We start from the raw sequence: 17,222 nt of genomic DNA, 5'->3' as shown, positions 1-17,222 counted from the left end.
GTGGGAATCCTGGAGGTGCTGGCCTTCCTTCAAGAAGAGATGGAACTCTGGCTCACACCCAACATGCTGAAACACCAGGTGTCCGCCCTGGTCTCTGTTCTGGACCTCTGTCCTCCAGCCTTTCAGATGCTTCACCCCCATATTTCATGTTTCCTAAAGGGTGCCTCCAACCTGGCCCCTCCTTCCATCCGTTTTCCCACCTGGAGTCTCAACAAGGTATTGAACGCCTTGACCCAGCTGCCATTTGAACCTCTAGCGTCCATTCCAATCAAACTCCTCTCATACAAGGTCCTTTTTCTGACGGCCATTACATCCGCACGTAGGGTCTCGGAATTGGGAGCGCTGTCTGTATGCAAAGAGCTGTGTATTTTTCAGCCAGGTTAGGTCTTCTTGAAACCAGATTTCACCTTCCTTCCTAAGGTCAATTCTGTTTTCCACCGGTCACAGGACATCGTTCTCCCCTTCTTCTGTTCCAACCCCTGGCACCATAAGGAGAAGCTCTGGCACAAATTGGACATGCATCGGGCAAGACTTACCTCGACCGCACCAAGGACTGGAGGTGGTCAGATTTCCTTTTTGTGTCCTTCCAGAACCCGTCATTAGGGCGGAAGGACTCTAAGGCCACCTTGGCGAATTGGATCAAGTCTTGCATCAAGCTGGCTTACAAAGCACAGTGGCTACCGGTCTGGGATCACGACTCACTCCACACGTAGTGCAGCTGCTTCTCTGCCCACGCTCCACTGGCAGACATCTGCAAGGCTTCAACTTGGTCCTCAATTACACCGGTTATATATGCCATTATAAAATCCATTCTTTTTCGCTTCCGCGGGAGGCCTTTGGCCGTACAGTGCTTAACAGGTGGTTTGATAACATCCTATCCCCCCTACAGACTGCCTACTGCTTGGTCATGTCCCATCAGTGATGAGCTCCAGCTCAGGGGGGAAAGGAACATTAGTCTTATCTGTGAAGGGTTCTTTTTCCCTGTAGCTGGAGCAAATCAGACCCTCCTGGATGTCATGTCTGGGAGATTTCTGCCTTCCTGTATTTATGTATATATTTTTGCCACCATAACAAGGAGGGAAGCTGCTTTTGGGTGGTGGCAGCTCTCGGGGATTGGAGTACATAGGGTTTTTTCCCTCTGGTTCCCTGCCTTGCTTTTGATTTTTTCTTCTTTAACCTTCCTTCTCCTATAGTTAACTCTTATTATAGTTATTTCACTGTCTCCTGTACTGCGCCTCTTCGCTAGGTCCCTCAGCTGGGGATTGCGCCCTCTGGCAGCAGGAACTAGCATGTTTAACTTCCGTTCTGTCTCGAGCATGAGCAGTATCTAATCCCATTAATGATGAGCTCCAGTTACAGGGGAAAAGAACCCTTCACAGATAAGACTGATGTTCCCTTTTCAGCATTTGTTAATTTCAGGATTCTTAGTTTTTTGTTGATGTACTTTTAGGGCAAACCTAAGTTAGGTTAGTAGCAGTATTCCCATGTAATCATGAAGTCCCCATATAAAACTGAAGTTGAGAGAGTGGCTTCCCTAAAGCTGTTGAGTGGGTCTGTAGCAGCCAAGCCTGGAACTGGGGACTGCCTGATTCTTGTTACTTCACTCCACCAGCTTGCATTATATACCAGTTGTTTACAGATATATGTATTGTCAGTACATTAGCAAAATTCCCCTCTATCTATTAGCTAAACTCTTTTTGAAGGAATATTAAGACTTGGATACAGTGGGTCTTAGTACTCAGAGGTGGAGGGGGTCCTGATTTTTCTCCCAACAAAATTCAATCCCCCGCATGCCCCAACAAATGCCATTCTGGACCCCCAGGAGCAGTTGCAGCAGGAACAAGGATGTTCAGAATGTTGTAACTAAGGGAAGTTAGATCAGCTGAATTTTTGTTGGCAAACATTTTCCTTTTAGGTCAATTCAGTTCTTGTAGCTTTTTTCAAAATTGGGGGCAAGGTGGATTCCCCAACCCCAAGTGTGAAAAATAACTTGGAGTGTTGCAAGTTTGGCCTGGGTTACATTTAAAAAAAAAAATAGGAAATGTCTATCCATTTCTTTAACCACCCAAGCATAAATTTGTTGGCAATCTTTTTTTTTTTTTTTTTGCATTCTGTGTGCCAAAGTGGACTTGTAATTAGAGCCATTTGTTCACTAGAGGGGGGAAAGGCACAATCAATTGAAAGCTTAAACTAGAGAGACAAAGAGTTTGCCAGGATGTAATTGATTTCTGCTGGGGAGGAAAGAAGGGTCAACATTGATTTCAGTCTGTTATATTAATGTTCTCCACACTTTGTATTAAGAGTTCTCTGTGTAATTAGTAGCTTAAAAGAATAGTTTGAACTTTAATTCAGTGATTATTGTTAGGAGTAAGGCAAAGACCCACCTAAGGGTGTTAAGGCCCACTCTACAAGAGCGGTATCATCCTCAGCTGCCAATCTATCAGAGTCTCCATGATTGAGATTTGGAGAGTTGAGACTTGGTCTTCGGACCACCCCTGTATCCAGTTTTTGTTGCTGCTTCCCTTTCCCTGTTGGTGTCAGATGATGAATTTTATTAATCATTCAGGAAATTGTGCCTGTTTTATGAGAAAAGGAACTTCAGAGCCCTGATTCAGATCCAGAGGAATTCTGGATCCAATTCCTGTCACTCTTCTAGAATGTTGACCTCTCATTTGGAGGTGAACCTGTTGCCCTTGGGACTGGTGCAAACATACAACACCTATTTCAGCAATTAGCTATATTAAGAGGTTAGGAAGAGATTGCAGGATCATGTCCCTATCCCCTTCTTAAGCATCAATTTCCCCCTTCTTTCGCCCCACCACCTTTAAACATGGTTCAGTGTTAAGTGTGCTATTAACCATAATTAATGCGTTAGCCAGGATTTGTAACCAACTTCAAAGTGTGCAACATTTGATGGAGATAGAACAGCTGACCATGGTTAAGGATAAGGAGGATTTATATTCAACAGAGAAGCAATTGGGGGAGTATCTGCTGTATGCCCTATCCCCATCCCTTGGTATTACAATGTGAAGACTCTCATTCAGATCGCTGCTCTTGGGCCAGTCATCATGTCTCAGCCTAACCCAGGTGCGGCCTGTGAACATTCCTCCGGGGGTGGGGGCGGTGGGCGGGTGGGGGCGGCGTGGGTGCCAGGTGAGTGGTGGAGGCAATTCCCCACCATGGGGGCTGCTGGGTGGCATGGAGCACCGGCTCCGTTTACACTTAAAAGAAGCTTCCCCTCCCCCCCCCCGCAGAGGCACTTTCACAGGCCACGCCTGGCCTAACCTATTCTCAGTTGTTTGTCTTTAAGAATAACATTAGGAAAGCTGTGTATGCTACTTTAGCATTAGAAGTGTGCAGAACCACATTGAATCAAACCAGGTTTGATTAGAACCAGCCTGGTTTGAACTTTAACCAAATCGGCCTCCAAAAAAGGCGGCTGGCCTGAGGTTGCATTGAACCAGGCCCAGTCCTTAGGGACTGGTTCGACAGTTGGAGAAGCTATGCTTGTAAAGGGGAATCCAGTGAGGATTTCCCTTCAGAAGAAAAGGGGAATCCTGCCTTTTTAAAGGGCTTCTAAGGGCAGCTGAAAGGAGCAGTGAGAGGGCACCTTACCCTCTCAGTGCTGGCTCCTCAAAAATCCGGCACTTCCCCCATCAGCGTGGCCCATGCAGAGACTGGAACTGCACGGGCCGCACCGGGGTTTAGAAGAGCTGGCGGCAGCACTAAGGTTCCCTCTCTCTGCCACCACCACCACCCCCAGCTGCCCTTAGAAGCCCTGGCAGGTATCTGTCTATCTCTTTATCTATCAAAAATGTACTAAGGTCACACATGGCAAGCCCTGCCCACACAGTGGTTTTCCAATTGGAGGTAACGGGGGGGGGGAGCACTGTGGTGATTGGGCAGTGGGGATTCCATATGCAGATAGGGAAGAGGAAAGGGGAGGGGATGACTGAGTGAGCTGCAGGGAGGGAGCAGGCTGACACTGAGCAATAAAGCAGGGGCTGTGGTGGAAGTCAAGGAGAGCATCAAAATCCTAACGCACGGATTATCTGTGCGGGTTTAGCGTGTGTGTGTGTGTGTGTGTGTGTGTGTAAATATATATATCACTAAGGTTGTATATATACCAATCAAAGGTAACAGAGCAGAAGCACCATGGTGATTCCATATGCAGATAGGGAGGAGGAGATGTGCCTGATTGTAGAGAAGAGCGGCCGGTGCGGGCGCTGCCAGGGGGTGAGGTGGTGAAAGGGACCTTTAAGCACAAATTAATTGGTGCTTACCTTCACTCCGACTGCAGCTACAAACTGCTCTGAGCAGCAGCGTGCTGCCCGGCACTCCCTGCAACGGTGGATCGGCTCTACCACTCACCTGGCCACTGGTGGCAGATGGACTCTGTGGAAGCCAGATGAGTGGTGGAGCTGATCCACCGTTGCAGGGAGTGCCGGGCAGCACGCTGCTGCTCAGAGCAGTTTGTAGCTGCAGTCGGAGTGAAGGTAAGCACCAATTAATTTGTGCTTTTAAAGTGCCTTTCGCTTTTGCCGCCACCAGCCCCTGGCGGTGCCCTCACCGACCACTCCTAAAATATATCTATAATCTATCATCGCTATCTCTATCTGTCTATATGGATAGTGGGCAGGGGTCTGCGATGAGAGGGGTTTTGAGGGAGGAAAGAGCCCCTTCAAGAGAAGGAGGTTGTCACTGTGCGAATCAGATGAGGAAACAAGATGAACAAGATATTTTAACACAGCGGGGTGGGGGAGAAATAAAAAAATAGAAGGGAGGGGAAGAAAGATAGAGGGGAAGAGCAAGCAGGGAAGAGAGGGGGGGAAGGGAAGAGAGAAAGAAAGAAGGGCAAGGGATGTTCCCAGGCCTGTCAGCAGCTTGAGGGAAACGAGCAGCCATGGTGGCAGTGGCACCAGTGAGAAAGGGTCCAGTCAACCACTGCTGCTGTTGCTCGGGGCTACCAGGGCCATTGGCAGAGGGAGGCAGGCAAACGAGGGACAGGCCCAGGCCTGTCAGCATCCTGGGGGGAACAAGTGGCCATGGCAGTGAGGCAGGGCTCGGTCAGCAGCAGCTGCTGCTGCGGGAAGGAGCAGAAGCAGGGATCAGGTGGGGGTGGGATGGTCTCTGGGGTTAGGGGATTGCAGCTTGGCCAGTTGGCACCAGTGAGGAGGATGGAGCAACAGGATGGAGAAGCAACCAAGAGTAAGGGCAGATTAAGCCTTTTGCCGAGTGGAGGGAGAAAGCCCCCCCCCCTTTTTCTCTTAAAAAACCTTCGCTATGCACAACGGTATAAGGTCTGCAAAGGCTGTACAGCAGCGGCTGCGGGGAGGGGGGGGCGAGGGGAAAGTCCCTCCCTTTCACCATGAAAATGCTGTGCAGCCAATGGGGCTGCAGCAGGGAGGGCAGTAGTGGGTAGTCTTGCAGACGAGGCGTGCAGTCATTTGGGAGAGAGGAGGGGAGATGGAAGGAGCTGTCCCTCACCGCCCGCGCAGGGGCATTGCTAGAAGGGAGACCTTTCCCCTTGGCCCACTATCACCCTCTCCACTGCAGCTGCTGCAGCCCCGTCGGCTGCCCAGTGTCTTAAAGCCAAAGAGGGGGACTTTCCCCTCACCCCCCTCCCCGCAGCAGCCGCTGCTGTGTGGCCTTTGCTAACCTTATCCCGTCTCACACAGTGGCAGTGTTTGATTGGGGGGGGTGCTTTCTCCTCTCCCCCAGAGAGGAGCAGCAAAATTTGCTGCTCTTCAAATTTTGCCACCGTAGGCAAGTGCCTACTCTGCCTCTGCTTAAAGCTGCCACTGACCAAGAGGGGTGAGGGGGATGGAAGAAACAGGATGGATGGAGAGGAGCAAGAGAACAGCTCAGGTGATGATGGAGAGATCTCTGAGGCGAGGGGGCTGTGGCGGGGAGGGCTCTGCGCGGGTTAAGCTAGTATAAATGCAATCAACTATGGTTAAGAAATGGGCCACATTTAAGACCAGAGGAAATGTAAACTTTCACAGTTGTCCTTTGTACAGCTGTCTCAAAACTGAGAGGTCGGGAAGGTCTCCTCCTGACCTGAGACCGGCATTTGTTTATTATTTCTCTTCTAAAGAAGAGAATAACATAGGTAGCACTTTTCATTAACAAAGCCAGTATGCTACACCTTTCTAGACAAGCAGTTACCTGCTTCTGATTGCTGTAGCAGCTACTATTTGGAGTTAAAGGAGTGAATATTGTAGATGGAATGCATGTCAGTAGTGCTGGTGCATGTTCCCTTTTCTGTCTGGTGATGTGAATGATTTCATGCATGAAAATGTTGCTGAGTGTTCTGGAGCTGGGATGTCAAGCTATCCCCAGAGGAGTTAGCATGCGCCTGTGGTATGTAAGCTATATTAGAGCATTTGTTAATATTTTGTCATGTATGTAAATCCTGGGCAGAACAGCAGTTGAGACTGCGTCACAATCATTTAGATTTGAACTTTTACTCCCTTTTGACTGAGTCTTATAGGCGTTTGTACTCTGTATAGTAATCTTTTGCAGAGTTCCCTGTAAGGCGCGCGCATGTGCGCGCACTCGCATGTGTTTTTTTTTTTAATGTCCGCTCAGTTAATTTTAGATCCTGCTCAGGTTGAATAAGGAAGGCCCCACTCTGAATGCATGTGCGCACACACTGCCTTGATACTGCTGCCCAGAACAGAATTCTCTTGCCTGTGGGGAAGGATCAGAAATAAATCAAAATTGAGACATGAAATTTAGGAATGAGTCTAACTTAAACTGTGACTTTCTATTATTTCTGGCTTCCTACCATTCAAGAGATATAATATGGAAGAAACTTAATATGGATGAGAAGGTCTCAAATTATTATTTTTACATGACCCTCTTTTGCCTCGCTCTGCCAGTTCACAAGGTCAGGAAAGCTGACATTTAAACACATGACTTGCTTTTAAATAATTGATGCGTTGTTGCTTGATAGGGATTGCTGCTAAATGGGTAACTTAATAGACTCTCTTTAAACATTTGGTCTACATTTGAACTGCATGGTTCCACTTCTAATTGCAAGGGGAAAGCTGTGTTTTATGTTTATTATTTTAATGGGACAAATAATTTGTTATGGATTCTATCTTCTTCTTCTTTTAGCACAGGCTTAGAAACAAGAAACCTAAATATTCTTACAAATGAAGTTAAATTTGACAATCTGAGCCTGATGCTGAGTAAGATCAACACAAGAGATCTCTTATGCAGATGTGTCCTGAAGCATCATTTGAGTTGTGGTTAAGGATTAAAGCTGGATACTTGCACTACTTGCAGTAATGTGGGAGCTGTAGCAATGCCATCCTTTCCCATGCTTCGGGTTAATATGAGAAGCCATAATGCAACTTCTCCACACCAGTGTCCATCTTTGGAAACTGGATTAATGTTAGTATGGGAAGGAGCTGTAGTGTGAGTTCCTCCAGCATCTTTTGTGTCTTCTCAATTTAACCCAGAGATAAAGGAAAGAGTGACATTTTGGTGCTCCCATGTTCCTGAGGTCACACAACTACTATACTTACAATCCTAATGTTTCGTGGAAGATATGGGTTAAAGATACCCCTAAATACACCTAAGAATATCCCTGTGGTTGGATTTCCAGGATGCCTTTGGTGACAACTAGAGTCCCTTCCAAGGATCTGCAGTGTGGGTGATTTTGTTCAGTCAAAGGAAGCTAGACATCTACAGGTACACATTGCATAGGATTTGTCAAGATAATAGCTTTGTTTGCTTCTGTCTACACGCAGGAGAAGAGAAGTGGGAGTATAGAAAGTATTCCAGGAGATGTCTAGTGTCCAAAATATTTGTCCACAATGGGAAGCTTGCACCATCATCCCTGTAGATATAGATCATTGGGGGCTAAACATGTCCGGACTGTGATTATTGACCGGACTGAAATAACATTTCCAGTGCCCAGAGTTAGTGTTACTTGGGCATGTCCCTATATTTGTCCCAATGTATTTAAGAACATGACATAGCAAAGAGAGAGTTCCGAGCATGTCAGATGTTGCCCAATGTAAAAAACTATTTTCTAAGTTCTTAGGAGATACTGTTGAAGGATGTAGGTTTTGAGTTTTCTTCTTAGCATGCTTAATTGAGTTGGGGAATTTTAATCTGACTTCTGACCAAACTGATCAATCTTTTGAAGTATTTTAGGTCAAAGAAAAGTGATATGTGTTTGGATAGATGTTGATGTTAGGAGTGTAATTAAAACCTATTGGGACTAGTTAGGAACATAGGAAGCTGCCGTATACTGAGTCAGATCATTGGTCTATCTAGCTCAGTATTGTCTTCACAGACTGGCAGCGGCTTCTCTAAGGTTGCAGGCGAGAATCTCTCTCAGCCCTATCTTAGAGAAGCCAGGGAGGGAACTTGGAACCTTCTGCTCTTCCCAGAGTGGCTACATCCCCTGAGGGGAATATCTTAAAGTGCTCACACATCTAGTCTCCCTTTCATATGCAACCAGGGTGGACCCTGCTAAGCTAAGGGGACAAGTCATACTAGTTTGATCCTGACAGTCACTTTCATGCTTTTTAAAAACTTTGTATCAATTTTGGCCTTTTTGTCTGTCAATGTGACTTAGTCTTCTTTTCAAGTTTAATATCCCATTTGAAGGGAATCTGGAGTGGTCCACTATAGCTGAAATTAGCATTGATGTAGAATAGATATAGAGTTGCCATTTTGGGCCTCCCTCCTGGGTTATCCTGTTCAACTTAATCCAAAACTGTATTGTCGCAACTTCCACCTCTGACTTTACCCGCTTAACCTTGTGTACAAATACACATGTTAGATAAGTTTCAACATCTATCTAAGAACAAAACAGTCACTGTTATATGCAGTGTTTGGCAGCTGCTCTGCTTGGATAATGTGTCTTTCAGTATTTGCTAGATTTATCTTGGGAATGCTGGAAGAGAAAACAACCAGTTTAAGAAATCTGTTTTGATTATCTCCTTTGGCATAGCCTAAAATAAACCACCCTGCTCTTTTGGCATGCTCTTTACAGATCTCTCAAGGAAATCACCGACAGAAAAGAGAGAAGGCTGCCTTTTCTACCTCTGCCAGACCCATTCTCCAGCACTGGCCTCCCTGATGGCTGTTGGCATTTCCCTCTGAAACCTGCCAAGCTGGACCCCACAGCTTTGAACGACTGCACTGCGGCCGCCACTGTGCCCTCTCCGGAGACCACCAATCATGCAGTCCTAGCCCGTCATGCAGGCATTCAGGAAGAGCACTACGTAAGTGAAGCTGTGGAAAATGATGCATCGGACTACAGGGAGTACAGAGATGCCGGCACCATTACCGGTAGGCACTTCACCTTGCTCGTTCAGTCTCATTTCTTCTTGTTAATAACTTTCTCCTTGGGGAAGTTCGCAACTGGTGATATACTGCATTTTGTACAGATAGAAGTATACATAATCATGATCTAATTGTATCCAAAGAGGTGAATTTGTATTTGGTCTAGAGTGCAGAACTACTACCAGCGTATCACCAAATTCCCTCTTATGGAGGTGTTTGCAGACAGACAAACACAGAAGAAACTCTAGATGTTATAAAGCTTGGTCAGCTTTATCCAGAGAGCCATTTGGAGAACAGGAAAATCGAGCATCCATTTCTTACAGACTGTTCTACTCTAAAACAGGGTTTCACAAACACACGACGACGACTACTATTACTACACAAACTAATACAAGCTCTGCCCCTCATCTTCAGTGCAATCCAATGTGTGTTTACTCAGAAATCAGCCTCACTGTGTTCAGAGGCTGTGAACTTCAATGAATGACTTCAATGAATGAAGTCAGGGACAATCCCTAGCTCCCCTTGTAGAGGAGGGTGTGAGGATAATTCCTGTAGTTTCACTGGACGGTGGAGGGCCTGATGAAGCCTAGCACAACTGCAGGAACAATCCTTCGCTACCCTCTCGTCCAGTGGATGGGTTGGAGTGGCACTTGGAAGGAACCCCTCTGCAGCCCATTGGCACAGCAGCTTACCTACTACCTAGTAGTAGTTTCCTTCCAGGGCATTTTCCAGATTACAAACTGCAACATACTCACACCGTATCCACTAAGTGCCCCTACGTATTGCCTGTGTTTGCACATTGGTGCGGGGGGTGGAGCGGTGGTAGCCAGTGAGCGGCGAAGGGCCTGCTCCATGCAGCAAGGCTGCTCGCTGCCCCCCTCAGCTCTGTGGTGAAGCTGCAGCCAGCGAGCAGCTTGCTTCGCTCGGCGAGTCTGCCCTCGTGCCTGCTTGGCTCTAGGGGGAGTGGCAGCAGTGGCCAGTGAGCAGCCTGCTCGGTGAGGCTGCCCGCGTGCCTGCCATGGTTTGGGGGTGGGGGCAGTGGCGGTGGCCACCAAGTAGCGAGCAGCCTGCTTGGCGAGGCTGCCCGCGCACCCACCTCGGCTCCCAGCAGGGTAGCTGAGGGGCTGCCACCGCCATGGAAGAGAGCATCCACAGGTGTGCTAGTTCCTCTCTTTCCTTCCTTCCTCCAGGCTCACCACAGGATTTCCTTTTGCTCCCCTATTTAACTTTTTTAAAAAAAATTACGCCACACACACTTCATGACTCGATTGTCCCAAATGGAGCAGGAGGAGGGGCAGATAAATGTGTTTCAAGGAGAATATGGACACTCCTGCCTGGAAATTATGTTTCAGGGGATGGAAAATATGAATGGCCACCAGCTTGCAACCAAGCATCAAAGAGCCCTTTACTCTTGTTTTTGAAACCGTTATACTATCCCATCACAGTTTGCAATACATTGATTGTTGCAAATCTTGTAGTCTAGAAAATGCCCAGCAGAGAGACAGGAATCTATCTCATAGCTGCATAACATGGGAATATCCCCACCCCCCCCTCCAGTTCCAAGCTAGAGAGGAAGGATGCGGCTCCTTTCATTATCCTGTACTAGACAGTGGTGAGGCATTCCACCAGTAAAACTGGGGACCCTTATCGCAAGAAATTATAAGATTACATATTACAGTTGCATACAAGAGGTTTCTTGAAGTTCAGATAACAATAAATAGGAAATGGGAGGCCCCTCCTACTTGACCTCCCTTCCTCCTCAGCAGGCTGGCTCAGAGAGAGGCTCCCCTTGCTGTGCTCTGCCCTGCCAGGAAATCTCACAAGAGCTGCCACGCATGGGATTAGCGATGGGTACGTCTAAGTGAATTTGATTGACAGACAGATAAATAGATAATAGGCAATGTAGTACCTGCTTTAGGGATTGAGTTCTGTTTCATAGGAAGCTGCCTTATACTGAGTCAGGCCATAGGTCCATCTAGCTCAGTATTGTCTACACAGACTTGGCTTCTCCAAGGTTGCAGGCAGGAATCTTTCTCAGCCCTATCTTGGAGATGCCAGGGAGGGAACTTAGAACCTTCTGCTCTTCCCAGAGCAGCTCCATCCCTTAAGGGGAATATCTTACAATGCTCACACATCAAGTCTCCCATTCAGATGCAATCAGGATGGACCCTGCTGAGCTAAGAGGACAAGTCATGCTTGCTACCACAAGACCAGCTCTCCTGGTCGTAATTCAAACTTCACATGCAACATCCTGTAAATGTTTTCTGATAAACTAAGAGCTTCTGATAGTAAGTATAGAAAGAATATATGGCAAAGCTAAATATCTCCATAGCCATATTAGTACAATCTGCAGCCCCAGCATGGAGGAAATGGGATATCAAGTTCCATACCCCTTCAAAACTACAATGTATTACATTCCCAAGGTATATCTAAATAACACCTCTCGGTTTTTTGACATAAAAGGGAATATATGTGAACTAGTGTTAAATTCTCCCCCTCTCTCTCCTTCTAATTTGGAAAGGAAGCTAGCAGACACTGACAGATTTTACAGAGCCTTAATAACTTTAGGAAAGTACTACTTTGCCCTCAGGGGCAGATTATGTCTACAGCACAGGCAAGACCCTGGTGCCTTGAGCTCCCCACCCACCCACCCCACCAGTTATTTTTCAGCCTCCCAAGGTTGTTTTCCCAGGTTAGAAAGGTGCCTGGACTTTTCTGTGCTATCCAAGTAAATAGAACTGAGTTTGGGAATGGAGGAGGAGGTTTTTCATTTTCTGCAGTTTTGATGCATAGTTTGCATTTAACAGTACAAGTTTGGAATGTTGATAATTGCTGCTTGTGGCTGTAGTTGCTGCTTCTCCTGACCTTTTAAAAGTTGAAAAGCCGATGGGTATATTCTGAGAAAGCTCTGAAGCAGAGTATTCTCCTTGACTCCTTATTTGTGGGTTACTGTTCCAGTGAAAACATAGGTATTCAGAATTCTGTGCAGTTTGCTAAACATACCTCTGTAACTTCAGGGATATATGCTTTGCTTAAATAAACTCACATAAGTAGAGGGCCTCACACAGACATGAAGGAACCGAATTTGCTGCTGTTACAAGAAATAACATCCGCTCTGGGCATGTTGCAACCAAATTGTGTTTATGACTCTTTTTTAAGTATTCCCCTGAGGTCAGGAAAATATTAATATCCCCTTTCTATCGGCATGCCAGAGCAGCTTAGGTCGTCATAGATGATCTCTTGATAATGTTCCATAGAAGAAAATGTAAGTCTCTTGTTCTTTTCATTCTCTGATAACCTGAAGAAGGTGCTCTTAGCATCCGTACTTTCACACACTTTGTTGTTTCACAAGTTCCTGTAGCAAATATTTGACTGGATTTTTAGGTACACAACTCTTTCCTTCCTGACTTATATAGAGTGAGAGAGATGGACCAAGTAGAGATTTGGTTTCAGGGGAAATGACAAAGAAATGTAGAGACAAAGCACGTGATCACCAGGCTCACATGATCTGTCTGTTGTTAAAGTGTATCATTGCAGGGAAGGGGAAGAGGAGTTATGGGCCATTTCCAGAATTATCTGGACTGAATCCTGTGGTCAAATTCAGTACAGGCTTTTGAATTTCATGGGGCTGTTAGACAGATGTAAGAAAGTGCTAATTAGCTGAAATCATATATTTAGGGTAAAATATGTGAATTCGTATGACTAGGAATCTGGTTGACAACTCAACCTCCATGTCCAAATCCTGCTGTGCTATTTTCCCATGTTTCTTAGCTCTGCAGCCGTCCTTGATGACTTTTCATTTTTCTTCCAACCTTTGGGTAACAGGAATATTGCTTCTCTCTTTGCAGTGACTCCAGGAGCCACCTTTTCCTTTTACCTACCAGAAATCCTTGAACATGGGCTAGCCATATTTGCTTTTCTTTTTTAAAAGCTTACACTCAATCACCTTGTGGCTTTTCCTCCCTTGTATCATTCCCCCTTCAGCCTTTTCTGAATGCTTCTACTAAACACAGCTTTCTCTCCTATTATAATATTTTTTTGCTAATGGATTAAAGAGGCACCTTTTAAAAGTGGTGATTCTCTTTATTGAGCAGGGGGAGCACAACTGGCCCTATCCATCCCCAGCACAGCATCCCCTCCAGTGGCTGTTGCTGGTGTCTGTCTTCTGCTTATTTTAAAAATGGCGAGCCCTTTGAGGACAGGGAGCCATTTAATTTAATTATATTTATCTATATAAACCGCTTTGGGGACTTTTGTTGAAAAGCAGTATATAAATATTTGTCTTATTTTTATTTGTATTCTTGTCACCTTCTCTTCAGTTTTTGGACTGTCTCCTTGGCACTCTTCAAATTAATGTCAGACTGGGAGAATAAAGGAGGGAAAATATCAGTTGTAGGGGAGCGACAGCAAGAAAGAGGGCATGCCCTCACCTCTGGCCTGTGGGCTTCTCAGCAGCATCTGCTGGGGCATTGTGTGAAACAGAATGCTGGACCAGATAGGCCTTGGGCCTGATCTAGCAGGGCTGTTCTTAGGTTCTTATGAGTTTGTGTGGGAGTGTATGCTTTTTTCCTTGGGGGTTTTAAATTGTTCTTGTTGCCCCTTGCATGGCTCTTAATTGTACAGCACGACCCATAACTGAGAGGTTGAAAACTTTGTGCTGAAAGATATGATGTGCATAAGAGCTTTCATTTGCCTTGTGGTATTGTTTTGTGATAAACAAAAGAGATATCTTGAGGTTCAGCTGAACTTTGTGTGTGTGAGGGACTGAGAGCCTGCTATTCCCAAATAAAAGTAGTTTGCTTTGTGGTTTAATAGGTGTTTACATTCACTGAATTATGCATCTCCTATAAACCTTTCAGTGGAAGTAGACTGCAGCTTGAAGCTATTGTCTTGTGTAATCATTTTGATGCGACTAAGGAGTACTAAAGAGTGGGCTGTACCGAATATGTGCCTTAATTTTGTCCTTCCATCTCAAGAATATACATTGTACCTTTCATGGGCTGCCTTCTAGCTCATTCCATTGCATTTCATGGGCTGCCTTCTAGCTCATTCCATTTGTTTGGGCTTTATGTGGCAGCTCTTATTTCTCTGTTCTCTTGGCATTATCAAGTTAGAGATGAATGTATAGCACCATCTAGTGTTCTTCTGTTTCACCAGCTGGAGGACACAACTTTACCTTTAACTGCTTCCAACAATAATTAGGAAGCTGCCTTATACTGAGTCAAACAATTGGTCCATCTGACTCCCTATTTTCTACATTGACTGGCAGATACATCTCTCAGGTTTCAGCCAGGAGTCTTTTCCTGCCCTATCTGGAGATGCCAGGGATTTAACATGGGACCTTCTGCATGCAAAGCAGATGTTCTACCAAGTTCTGGCACTAAAGTACTAATACACTGCAGCTCCAAATCCATGTGGAGGTACAAATCTCGCTTGGTTTTGATTGCAAAGTACATAAACTTCACCTTAAAATCTTTGTAAGGTGACACTCTAGAAAGGCAGGCATGTCATTCTGTTACAGCACAAACAGACAAAAAGTCATTTGGTGTCTTAAGACGGACAGCTGTATAGTGCCATAAAGCTATTAGTTTTGAAGGTACCATAGGGAATCTTTAACGTATCATAAGGCTCTTCTTTGTCCTTGAAAGATCAACTGTAACTGAGGGTTTTTGATAGAATGGTTTAAATTTCCCTGCAGATTCTCTGAGATTAGGTTTTTTATTTAAAATATTTATACGCCACCCCTCCAGTGCACTACTGCTCGGCTCAGATCACAACATCAACAAAACAGATACAGTGTAAAATAAAAGATTAATAAAGTTAAACAAGTTAAAAGACCAAGCTAAAACCACATTTAAAATTATAAATTTTAAAAGTTATTAATAACCTAAAAACTGAGAACTAAAAAACCTACCAGATATAAATGGCAGATGAAACATTAAAAGGCCTCTTTTAAAAGATGTGTGTTAAATTGTTAAGACAATTGTTAATTGTCTCCCTCAGTTAAACACTGAGGGAGAGAGCATGACAAAGCTCTTCAGAGAGGGCATTCCAAAGCTGAGAGGCGACATCCCAAAAGGCCCTGTCTCTTGTCCCTGCCAACTGCATCTCTGTTAGTGGAGGGGTCATGAGCAGGGCCTGAGATGCCAAGCAGAGGGCCCTGGCAAGTCCATATGGGCGAATGTTGTCTGACAGGTACCCCAACCTCAAGCCATGTAGGGCTTTAAAGGTCAAGACTAACACCTTGAACCTAGCCCGGAAGCAGACTGGTAACCAATGAAGTTACTGCAGGATGGTTGTGACACTCAGAAGCCATTTGCGTCCACAAGCATCCTTGCAGCAGCTTTCTAGACCAATTGAAGCTTCTGAACCGTCTTCACGGGGAGCCCCACATAGAGCGCAGTGCAGTAGTCCAATCTGGATGTTGCCAAAACATGAGTGACTGAGGTCAGGTCCAAGTAGGGTCACATCTGGCAAACTAGTCATAGCTGATTAAAAGTACACTGCCGCCACCGGTACCTCAAAGGACAATGTCTAGTCCAGAACCACCCCCAAGCTTCAGACTTTGTCTTTCAGGGGGAGTGTGATCCCGGCCAAGACCAGATTAACCTCACTAATCGGATGGTCATTTCTACCAACCCAGAGCCACTTCCATCTTATCTGGTTTAAATTTTAGCTTGTTTGCCCCATTCAGTCCAGAACAGTCCCCAAACTCAGGTTCAGATCTAAGTAATCAGATTCATCCAGGGCTGCCTGGAGCTGAGACTCCACCACACTCTCGAACACCTTGCTCCTCCAACACCTTGGAGGTTAGACACTGGTCGAAAGTTAATTAAATCATTCTGGATCCACTGAGGGCTTTTAAAGGAGAGGCCTAGTGACTGCCTCCTTCAGCTGAGGGGGCACCACCCCCTGCTTCAGAGAGTGGCTCACCACCCCTGCCACCCATGGACCCAGTCCCTCCTGAGCAGCCTTCACCAACCATGGGGGTCAAGGGTCAAGCACGCATATGGTAGGCCTCCCAAGTAGCCTATCCACCTCCTCAGGCAACACAGTCTGAAAAGAATCCAATATAACAAGACCCAACAGTGTATTAACTACATCCAGTTCTGCAAAAACCTTAACATCCAAGTCAAAATGGATATGAGCAATTTTATCCGCAAAATGTAATGCGAATTGATCACAGCAGACTGCCGAGGATTCTGTTTGATGGTCTTTGGGGTCTCCGCATAGGAGGCCCTGGACCACTCAAAAAAGCTCCACTGGACGAAATTGAGCAGACACAATGGTGGCAGAAAAGTAGGATTTTTTTACCACTGTCACCACTGTAGAATAGGCACTAATATGGGCTCTAGCCTGTATTCGGTCACATTCATTCTGAGTTTTCTACCAACAGTGTTCAAGCTGTCTATCAGCCTGCTTCTTTGTCTGCAATTAACCTGTATAACAGGAAGTTGCTTGGACTCTGTTTGGGAGAGGATGCCTAGGTGCAGGTGTCAGTTGCCCGACCCATCTCGTCATACCAGAGGGAGACCAGGGCATCAATAGGTTTGTCCATTCTCTCAGTAGAAAAATCCCCCATAGCTGTCAAGAATCGATTTAGGATCCATAAGCCTCCAAGGGCGAACCACTCTAACTGGTTCCCCACCCCTGCAGAGGTGTATTGGATCCACTCTCAGTCCAGTCTTCACTAGATAGTGATCTGTCCATGACAATGGTATTGAGACTTCCTGGACTATCCACGGAGCACCACTGTCCATTGACCCAAAGACCAAGCCAATGTGTGGGACCAGAAATCAGCTGAGACAAGCCCATGGGCCATGTCTTCTTTGGGTCATGATCCAGGTCACGTGAATGGCTAGTTCACACGTGTAGAGGTCAAACAAATGGCCTGAACTCATGTGCAGAGGCCC

The 17,222-nt window shown here is 45.8% G+C and overlaps 1 protein-coding gene across 3 annotated transcripts in view; it reads left to right on the top strand.

Moving 5' to 3' along the window:
- The first annotated feature begins 9,017 nt into the window (after window positions 1-9,017).
- TRAK1 (trafficking kinesin protein 1) overlaps window positions 9,018-17,222 on the top strand; it is a 114,768-nt gene continuing 106,563 nt past the window's right edge. For all 3 annotated transcript variants that reach the window (XM_053265074.1, XM_053265073.1, XM_053265077.1), the window contains exon 1: window positions 9,018-9,315. The gene's annotated coding sequence lies outside the window, so the exon portion shown is untranslated. The remainder of the gene's footprint in view (window positions 9,316-17,222) is intronic.

Source organism: Hemicordylus capensis, chromosome 6 (assembly GCF_027244095.1).
Source record: "Hemicordylus capensis ecotype Gifberg chromosome 6, rHemCap1.1.pri, whole genome shotgun sequence".
NCBI lineage: Eukaryota > Metazoa > Chordata > Lepidosauria > Squamata > Cordylidae > Hemicordylus > Hemicordylus capensis.
Note: the sequence above shows the minus strand (reverse complement) of the source record. Positions and strands in the feature narration are given on the sequence as shown.